Below are 11,377 nucleotides of genomic sequence, written 5' to 3' on the forward strand. Positions count from 1 at the left end.
TTCAAAAATTTTTTTTTTGTTTTTCGTCAATATCTTCGCTTTTGAAAGGGATTGGACGCTAAGAATAGTCACGTTGGCATCTGCTGACGTCACCGCACGACGTCACGTGGTCAAATTTTCAAAAATTTCTTTTTCGTTTTTCTTTAATATTTTCGCCCTTGAAGGAAGTAAAACGCTGAAAATAATCACGTGGGCATCTGCTGACGTCACCGCACGACGTCACGTGGTCAGATTTTCAAAAATTTTTTTTTCGTTTTTCGTCAATATCTTCGCCCCTGGAGAAAGTAGGACGCTAAAAATGGTCACGTGGGCATTTGCTGACGTCACCGCACAACGTCACGTGGTCAGATTTTCAAAAAATTTTTTTTTGTCTTTCGTCAATATTTTTGCCCCTGGAAAGAGTAGGACACTAAAAATGGTCACGTAAGCATTTGCTGACGTCACCGCACGACGTCACGTGGTCAAATTTTCAAAAATTTTTTTTTCGTTTTTTGTCATTATCTTCGCCTTTGGAAGAAGTAAAACGCTGAAAATAATTACGTGGGCATCTGCTGACGTTACCGCACGACGTCACGTGGTCAGATTTAAAAAAATTTTTTTTTCGTTTATCGTCAATATCTTCGCTCCTGGAGAAAGTAGGACGCTAAAAATGGTCACGTGGGCATCTGCTGACGTTACCGCACGACGTCAAGTAATCAAATTTTCAAAAATTTCTTTTTTGTTTTTCGTCAATATTTTCGTTTTTGAAAAGGATAGGACGCTAAGAATGGTCACGTGGGCATCTGCTGACGTCACCGCACGACGTCACGTGGTCAAATTTTCAAAAATTTTTTTTCGTTTTTCGTCAATATCTTCGCCCCTGGAGAAAGTAAAACGCTGAAAATAATCACGTGGGCATCTGCTGACGTCACCGCACGACGTCACGTGGTCAGATTTTCAAAAATTTTTTTTTCGTTTTTCGTCAATATTTTCGCCCCTGAATGGGGTAGGACGCTAAAAATGGTCACGTGGGCATTTGCTGACGTCACCGCACGACGTCACGTGGTCAAATTTTCAAAAATTTCTTTTTCGTTTTTTGTCAATATCTTCGCCCTTGAAGGAAGTAAAACGCTCTAAAAAATCACGTGGGCATCTGCTGACGTCACCGCACGACGTCACGTGGTCAGATTTTAAAAAATTTCTTTTACGTTTTTCGTCAATATCTTCGCCCCTGGAGAAGTAGGACGCTAAAAATTGTCACGTGGGCATCTGCTGACGTCACCGCACGACGTCACGTGGTCAAATTTTAAAAAATTTCTTTTTCGTTTTTTGTCAATATCTTTGCCCCTGGAGGAAGTAAAACGCTGAAAATAATTACGTGGGCATCTGCTGACGACACCGCACGACGTCACGTGGTCAGATTTGCAAAAATTTCTTTTTTGTTTTTCGTTAATATCTTCGCTCCTAGAGGGAGTAAAACGCTAAAAATGGTTACGTGGGCATCTGTTGACGTCACCGCACGACGTCACGTGGTCAGATTTTCAAAAATTTTTTTTTTGTTTTTCGTCAATATCTTCGCTTCTGGAGAAAGTAAAACGCTGAAAATAATCACGTGGGCATCTGCTGACGTCACCGCACGACGTCACGTGGTCAGATTTTCAAAAATTTTTTTTTCGTTTCTCGTCAATATCTTCGCCCCTGGAGGGGGTAGGACGCTAAAAATGGTCACGTGGGCATTTGTTGACGTCACCGCACGACGTCACGTGGTCAGATTTTCAAAAATTTTTTTTTGTTTTTCGTCAATATTTTTGCCCCTGGAAAGGGTAGGACACTAAAAATGGTCACGTAGGCATCTGCTGACGTCACCGCACGACGTCACGTGGACAGATTTTCAAAAATTTTTTTTTTGTTTTTCGTCAATATCTTCGCTTTTGAAGGGGATAGGACGCTAAGAATGGTCACGTGGGCATCTGCTGACGTCACCGCACGACGTCACGTGGTCAGATTTAAAAAAATTTTTTTTTGTTTTTCGTCAATATCTTCGCTCCTGGACAAAGTAGGACGCTAATATGGTCACGTGGGCATCTGCTGACGTCACCGCACGACGTCACGTAATCAAATTTTCAAAAATTTTTTTTTTGTTTTTCGTCAATATTATCGATTTTGAAGGGGATAGGACGCTAAGAATGGTCACGTGGGCATCTGCTGACGTCACCGCACGACGTCACGTGGTCAGATTAAAAAAATTTTTTTTTCGTTTTTCGTCAATATCTTCGCTTCTGGAGAAAGTATGACGCTAAAAATGGTCACGTGGGCATCTGCTGACGTCACCGCACGACGTCACGTGGTCAGATTTACAAAAAATTTTTTTTTGTTTTTCGTCAATATCTTCGCCTCTGGAGAGGGTAAAACTCTAAAAATGGTCACGTGGGCATTTGCTGACGTCACCGCACGACGTCACGTGGTCAAATTTTCAAAAATTTTTTTTTCGTTTTTCGTCAATATCTTCGCCTTTGGAGGAAGAAAAACGCTCTAAATAATCACGTGGGCATCTGCTGACGTCACCGCACGACGTCACGTGGTCAGATTTTTAAAAATTTCTTTTACGTTTTTCGTCAATATCTTCGCCCCTGAAGAAGTAGGACGCTAAGAATGGTCACGTAGGCATCTGCTGACGTCACCGCACGACGTCACGTGGTCAGATTTTCAAAAATTTCTTTTTCGTTTCTCGTCAATATCTTCGCCCCTGGAGGGGGTAGGACGCTAAAAATGGTCACGTGGGCATTTGTTGACGTCACCGCACGACGTCACGTGGTTAGATTTTCAAAAATTTTTTTTTCGTTTTTCGTCAATATTTTGCCCCTGGAAAGGGTAGGACACTAAAAATGGTCACGTAGGCATCTGCTGACGTCACCGCACGACGTCACGTGGACAGATTTTCAAAAATTTTTTTTTTGTTTTTCGTCAATATTTTCGCTTTTGAAGGGGATAGGACGCTAAGAATGGTCACGTGGGCATCTGCTGACGTCACCGCACGACGTCACGTGGTCAGATTTAAAAAAATTTTTTTTTTGTTTTTCGTCAATATCTTCGCTCCTGGACAAAGTAGGACGCTAAAAATGGTCACGTGGGCATCTGCTGACGTTACCGCACGACGTCACGTAATCAAATTTTCAAAAATTTTTTTTTTGTTTTTCGTCAATATTATCGATTTTGAAGGGGATAGGACGCTAAGAATGGTCACGTGGGCATCTGCTGACGTCACCGTACGACGTCACGTGGTCAGATTAAAAAAAATTTTTTTTTCGTTTTTCGTCAATATCTTCGCTTCTGGAGAAAGTATGACGCTAAAAATGGTCACGTGGGCATCTGCTGACGTCACCGCACGACGTCACGTGGTCAGATTTACAAAAATTTTTTTTTCGTTTTTCGTCAATATCTTCGCCCCTGGAGAGGGTAAAACGCTAAAAATGGTCACGTGGGCATCTGCTGACGTCACCGCACGACGTCACGTGGTCAAATTTTCAAAAATTTTTTTTTCGTTTTTCGTCAATATCTTCGCCTTTGGAGGAAGAAAAACGCTCTAAATAATCACGTGGGCATCTGCTGACGTCACCGCACGACGTCACGTGGTCAGATTTTTAAAAATTTCTTTTACGTTTTTCGTCAATATCTTCGCCCCTGAAGAAGTAGGACGCTAAGAATGGTCACGTAGGCATCTGCTGACGTCACCGCACGACGTCACGTGGTCAGATTTTCAAAAATTTCTTTTTAGTTTTTCGTCAATATCTTCGTCCCTGGAGAAGGTAAAACGCTAAAAATTGTCACGTGGGCATTTGCTGACGTCACCGCACGACGTCACGTGGTCAGATTTTCAAAAATTTTTTTTGTTTTTCGTCAATATTTTTGCCCCTGGAAAGGGTAGGACACTAAAAATGGTCACGTGGGCATCTGCTGACGTCACCGCACGACGTCAAGTGGACAGATTTTCAAAAATTTTCTTTTTGTTTTTCGTCAATATTTTCGCTTTTGAAGGGAATAGGACGCTAAGAATGGTCACGTGGGCATCTGCTGACGTCACCGCACGACGTCACGTGGTCAGATTTTTAAAAATTTCTTTTTTGTTTTTCGTCAATATCTTCGCTTTTGAAAAAAATAGAACGCTAAGAATGGTCACGTGGGCATCTGCTGACGTCACCGCACGACGTCACGTGGTCAGATTTTTAAAAAATTCTTTTTCGTTTTTCGTCAATATTTATGCCGCTGGAAAGGGTAGGACACTAAAAATGGTCACGTGGGCATCTGCTGACGTCACCGCACGACGTCAAGTGGACAGATTTTCAAAAATTTTCTTTTTGTTTTTCGTCAATATTTTCGCTTTTGAAGGGAATAGGACGCTAAGAATGGTCACGTGGGCATCTGCTGACGTCACCGCACGACGTCACGTGGTCAAATTTTTTAAAATTTTTTTTTTGTTTTTCGTCAATATCTTCGCTTTTGAAAAGGATAGAACGCTAAGAATGGTCACGTGGGCATCTGCTGACGTCACCGCACGACGTCACGTGGTCAGATTTTCAAAAATTTCTCTTTCGTTTTTCGTCAATATCTTCGCTCCTGGAGAAAGTAGGACGCTAAAAATGGTCACGTGGGCATCTGCTGACGTTACCGCACGACGTCACGTGGTCAGATTTTCAAAATTTTTTTTTTTTTCGTCAATATTTTCGTTTTTGAAAAGGATAGGACGCTAAGAATGGTCACGTGGGCATCTGCTGACGTCACCGCACGACGTCACGTGGTCAAATTTTAAAAAATTTTTTTTTCGTTTTTCGTCAATATCTTCGCCCCTGAAGAAAGTAAAACGCTGAAAATAATCACGTGGGCATCTGCTGACGTCACCGCACGACGTCACGTGGTCAGATTTTCAAAAATTTCTTTTTCGTTTTTCGTCAATATCTTCGCCCCTGGAGAAAGTAAAACGCTGAAAATAATCACGTGGGCATCTGCTGACGTCACCGCACGACGTCACGTGGTCAGATTTTCAAAAATTTTTTTCGTTTTTGTCAATATCTTCGCCTCTAGAGGGGGTAAAACGCTAAAAATGGTCACGTGGGCATTTGCTGACGTCACCGCACGACGTCACGTGGTCAGATTTTCAAAATTTTTTTTTCGTTTTTTGTCAATATCTTCGCTCTTGGAGGAAGTAAAACGCTTTAAATAATCACGTGGGCATCTGCTGACGTCACCGCACGACGTCACGTGGTCAGATTTTAAAAAAATTCTTTTACGTTTTTCGTCAATATCTTCGCCCCTGGAGAAGTAGGACGCTAAAAATTGTCACGTGGGCATCTGCTGACGTCACCGCACGACGTCACGTGGTCAAATTTTAAAAAATTTCTTTTTCGTTTTTTGTCAATATCTTCGCCCCTGGAGGAAGTAAAACGCTGAAAATAATCACGTGGGCATCTGCTGACGACACCGCACGACGTCACGTGGTCAGATTTGCAAAAATTTCTTTTTTGTTTTTCGTTAATATCTTCGCTCCTGGAGAAAGTAAAACGCTAAAAATGGTTACGTGGGCATCTGTTGACGTCACCGCACGACGTCACGTGGTCAGATTTTCAAAAATTTTTTTTTTGTTTTTCGTCAATATCTTCGCTTCTGGAGAAAGTAAAACGCTGAAAATAATCACGTGGGCATCTGCTGACGTCACCGCACGACGTCACGTGGTCAGATTTTCAAAAATTTTTTTTCGTTTTTCGTCAAAATCTTCGCCCCTGGAGGGGGTAAAACGCTAAAAATGGTCACGTGGGCATTTGTTGACGTCACCGCACGACGTCACGTGGTCAGATTTTCAAAAATTTTTTTTTTGTTTTTCGTCAATATTTTTGCCCCTGGAAAGGGTAGGACACTAAAAATGGTCACGTAGGCATCTGCTGACGTCACCGCACGACGTCACGTGGACAGATTTTCAAAAATTTTTTTTTGTTTTTCGTCAATATCTTCGCCTCTGGAGGGGGTAAAACGCTAAAAATGGTCACGTGGGCATCTGCTGACGTCACCGCACGACGTCACGTAGTCAGATTTTCAGAAATTTCTTTTTCGTTTATCGTCAATATCTTCGCTCCTGGAAAAGTTAGGACGCTAAATATGGTCACGTAAGCATCTGCTGACGTCACCGCACGACGTCACGTGATCAGATTTTCAAAAACTTTCTTTTCGTTTTTCGTCAATATTGTCGCCCCTAGAGGGGGTAAAACGCTAAAAATAATCACGTGGGCATCTGCTGACGTCACCGCACGACGTCACGTGGTCAGATTTTCAAAAATTTTTTTTTGTTTTTTGTCAATATTTTCGCCCCTGGAGAAAGTAGGACGCTAAAAATGGTCACGTGGGCATCTGCTGACGTCACCGCACGACGTCACGTGGTCAGATTTTCAAAAATTTCTTTTTCGTTTTTTGTCAATATCTTCGCCCTTGGAGGAAGTAAAACGCTCTAAATAATCACGTGGGCATCTGCTGACGTCACCGCACGACGTCACGTGGTCAGATTTTAAAAAATTTTTTTTACGTTTTTCGTCAATATCTTCGCCCCTGGAGAAGTAGGACGCTAAAAATTGTCACGTGGGCATCTGCTGACGTCACCGCACGACGTCACGTGGTCAAATTTTAAAAATTTCTTTTTCGTTTTTGTCAATATCTTCGCCCCTGGAGGAAGTAAAACGCTGAAAATAATCACGTGGGCATCTGCTGACGACACCGCACGACGTCACGTGGTCAGATTTTCAAAAATTTCTTTTTTGTTTTTCGTTAATATCTTCGCTTCTGGAGAAAGTAAAACGCTAAAAATGGTTACGTGGGCATCTGTTGACGTCACCGCACGACGTCACGTGGTCAGATTTTCAAAAATTTTTTTTTCGTTTATCGTCAATATCTTCGCTCCTGGAAAAGTTAGGACGCTAAAAATGGTCACGTGGGCATCTGCTGACGTCACCGCACGACGTCACGTGGTCAGATTTTCAAAAATTTTTTTTCGTTTTTCGTCAATATCTTCGCCCCTGGAGGGGGTAGGACGCTAAAAATGGTCACGTGGGCATTTGTTGACGTCACCGCACGACGTCACGTGGTCAGATTTTCAAAAATTTTCTTTTTGTTTTTCGTCAATATTTTTGCCCCTGGAAAGGGTAGGACACTAAAAATGGTCACGTAGGCATCTGCTGACGTCACCGCACGACGTCACGTGGACAGATTTTCAAAAATTTTTTTTTTGTTTTTCGTCAATATCTTCGCTTTTGAAGGGGATAGGACGCTAAGAATGGTCACGTGGGCATCTGCTGACGTCACCGCACGACGTCACGTAGTCAGATTTTCAGAAATTTCTTTTTCGTTTATCGTCAATATCTTCGCTCCTGGAAAAGTTAGGACGCTAAATATGGTCACGTAAGCATCTGCTGACGTCACCGCACGACGTCACGTGATCAGATTTTCAAAAACTTTCTTTTCGTTTTTCGTCAATATTGTCGCCCCTAGAGGGGGTAAAACGCTAAAAATAATCACGTGGGCATCTGCTAACGTCACCGCACGACGTCACGTGGTCAGATTTTCAAAATTTTTTTTTGTTTTTGTCAATATTTTCGCCCCTGGAGAAAGTAGGACGCTAAAAATGGTCACGTGGGCATCTGCTGACGTTACCGCACGACGTCACGTGGTCAGATTTTCAAAAATTTCTTTTTCGTTTTTTGTCAATATCTTCGCCCTTGGAGGAAGTAAAACGCTCTAAATAATCACGTGGGCATCTGCTGACGTCACCGCACGACGTCACGTGGTCAGATTTAAAAAAAATTTTTTTACGTTTTTCGTCAATATCTTCGCCCCTGGAGAAGTAGGACGCTAAAAATTGTCACGTGGGCATCTGCTGACGTCACCGCACGACGTCACGTGGTCAAATTTTAAAAATTTCTTTTTCGTTTTTGTCAATATCTTCGCCCCTGGAGGAAGTAAAACGCTGAAAATAATCACGTGGGCATCTGCTGACGACACCGCACGACGTCACGTGGTCAGATTTGCAAAAATTTCTTTTTTGTTTTTCGTTAATATCTTCGCTCCTGGAGAAAGTAAAACGCTAAAAATGGTTACGTGGGCATCTGTTGACGTCACCGCACGACGTCACGTGGTCAGATTTTCAAAAATTTTTTTTTCGTTTATCGTCAATATCTTCGCTCCTGGAAAAGTTAGGACGCTAAAAATGGTCACGTGGGCATCTGTTGACGTCACCGCACGACGTCACGTGGTCAGATTTTCAAAAATTTTTTTTGCGTTTTTCGTCAATATCTTCGCCCCTGGAGGTAGGACGCTAAAAATGGTCACGTGGGCATTTGTTGACGTCACCGCACGACGTCACGTGGTCAGATTTTCAAAAATTTTCTTTTTGTTTTTCGTCAATATTTTTGCCCCTGGAAAGGGTAGGACACTAAAAATGGTCACGTAGGCATCTGCTGACGTCACCGCACGACGTCACGTGGACAGATTTTCAAAAATTTTTTTTTTGTTTTTCGTCAATATCTTCGCTTTTGAAGGGGATAGGACGCTAAGAATGGTCACGTGGGCATCTGCTGACGTCACCGCACGACGTCACGTAGTCAGATTTTCAGAAATTTCTTTTTCGTTTATCGTCAATATCTTCGCTCCTGGAAAAGTTAGGACGCTAAATATGGTCACGTAAGCATCTGCTGACGTCACCGCACGACGTCACGTGATCAGATTTTCAAAAACTTTCTTTTCGTTTTTCGTCAATATTGTCGCCCCTAGAGGGGGTAAAACGCTAAAAATAATCACGTGGGCATCTGCTGACGTTACCGCACGACGTCACGTGGTCAGATTTTCAAAAATTTTTTTTTTGTTTTTTGTCAATATTTTCGCCCCTGGAGAAAGTAGGACGCTAAAAATGGTCACGTGGGCATCTGCTGACGTCACCGCACGACGTCACGTGGTCAGATTTTCAAAAATTTCTTTTTCGTTTTTTGTCAATATCTTCGCCCTTGGAGGAAGTAAAACGCTCTAAATAATCACGTGGGCATCTGCTGACGTCACCGCACGACGTCACGTGGTCAGATTTAAAAAAATTTTTTTACGTTTTTCGTCAATATCTTCGCCCCTGGAGAAGTAGGACGCTAAAAATTGTCACGTGGGCATCTGCTGACGTCACCGCACGACGTCACGTGGTCAAATTTTTAAAAATTTCTTTTTCGTTTTTCGTCAATATCTTCGCCCCTGGAGGAAGTAAAACGCTGAAAATAATCACGTGGGCATCTGCTGACGTCACCGCACGACGTCACGTGGTCAGATTTTCAAAAATTTCTCTTTTGTTTTTCGTCAATATCTTCGCTCCTGGAGAAAGTAAAACGCTAAAAATGGTCACGTGGGCATCTGCTGACGTCACCGCACGACGTCACGTGGTCAGATTTTCAAAAATTTTTTTCGTTTATCGTCAATATCTTCGCTCCTGGAAAAGTTAGGACGCTAAAAATGGTCACGTGGGCATCTGCTGACGTCACCGCACGACGTCACGTGGTCAGATTTTCAAAAATTTTTTTTTCGTTTTTCGTCAATATCTTCGCCCCTGGAGAGGGTAGGACGCTAAAAATGGTCACGTGGGCATCTGTTGACGTCACCGCACGACGTCACGTGGTCAGATTTTCAAAAATTTTCTTTTTGTTTTTCGTCAATATTTTTGCCCCTGGAAAGGGTAGGACGCTAAAAATGGTCACGTAGGCATCTGCTGACGTCACCGCACGACGTCACGTGGTCAGATTTTCAAAAATTTTTTTTTGTTTTTCGTCAATATCTTCGCTTTTGAAGGGGATAGGACGCTAAGAATGATCACGTGGGCATCTGCTGACGTCACCGCACGACGTCACGTGGTCAGATTTAAAAAAATTTTTTCGTTTTTCGTCAATATCTTCGCTTCTGGAAAAAGTAAAACGCTGAAAATAATCACGTGGGCATCTGCTGACGTCACCGCACGACGTCACGTGGTCAGATTTTCAAAAATTTTTTTCGTTTTTCGTCAATATTTCGCTTCTGGAGAAAGTACGCTGAAAATTGTCACGTGGGCATCTGCTGACGTCACCGCACGACGTCACGTGGTCAGATTTTCAAAAAATTTTTTTTTGTTTTTGTCAATATCTTCGCCCCTGGAGGAAGTAGGACGCTAGAAATGGTCACGTGGGCATCTGCTGACGTTACCGCACGACGTCACGTGGTCAGATTTTCAAAAACTTTTTTTTTGTTTTTCGTCAATATTTTTGCCCCTGGAAAGAATAGGACACTAAAAATGGTCACGTGGGCATCTGCTGACGTTACCGCACGACGTCACGTGGTCAAATTTTCAAAAACTTTTTTTTTGTTTTTCGTCAATATCTTCGCCTCTGGAGGGGGTAAAACGCTAAAAATGGTCACGTGGGCATCTGCTGACGTCACCGCACGACGTCACGTGGTCAGATTTTCAAAAATTTTTTTTTCGTTTATCGTCAATATCTTCGCTCCTGGAAAAGTTAGGACGCTAAATATGGTCACGTTGGCATCTGCTGACGTCACCGCACGACGTCACGTGGTCAGATTTTCAAAAATTTTTTTTTCGTTTTTCGTCAATATTTTCGCCCCTGGAGGAAGTAAAACGCTAAAAATAATCACGTGGGCATCTGCTGACGTCACCGCACGACGTCACGTGGTCAGATTTTAAAAAATTTTTTTTACGTTTTTCGTCAATATCTTCGCCCCTGGAGAAGTAGGACGCTAAAAATTGTCACGTGGGCATCTGCTGACGTCACCGCACGACGTCACGTGGTCAAATATTAAAAAATTTTTTTATCGTTTTTCGTCAATGTCTTCGCCCCTGAAGAAAGTAAAACGCTGAAAATAATCACGTGAGCATCTGCTGACGTCACCGCACGACGTCACGTGGTCAGATTTTCAAAAATTTCTTTTTCGTTTTTCGTCAATATTTTCGCCCCTGGAGAAAGTAAAACGCTGAAAATAATCACGTGGGCATCTGCTGACGTCACCGCACAACGTCACGTAGTCAGATTTTCAAAAAATTTTTTTTCGTTTTTTGTCAATATCTTCGCCTCTAGAGGGGGTAAAACGCTAAAAATGGTCACGTGGGCATTTGCTGACGTCACCGCATGACGTCACGTGGTCAAATTTTCAAAAATTTCTTTTTCGTTTTTTGTCAATATCTTCGCTCTTGGAGGAAGTAAAACGCTTTAAATAATCACGTGGGCATCTGCTGACGTCACCGCACGACGTCACGTGGTCAGATTTTAAAAAAATTCTTTTACGTTTTTCGTCAATATCTTCGCCCCTGGAGAAGTAGGACGCTAAAAATTGTCACGTGGGCATC

This window comes from Cardiocondyla obscurior, unplaced genomic scaffold, assembly GCF_019399895.1.
Source record: "Cardiocondyla obscurior isolate alpha-2009 unplaced genomic scaffold, Cobs3.1 scaffold72_0_91802, whole genome shotgun sequence".
NCBI lineage: Eukaryota > Metazoa > Arthropoda > Insecta > Hymenoptera > Formicidae > Cardiocondyla > Cardiocondyla obscurior.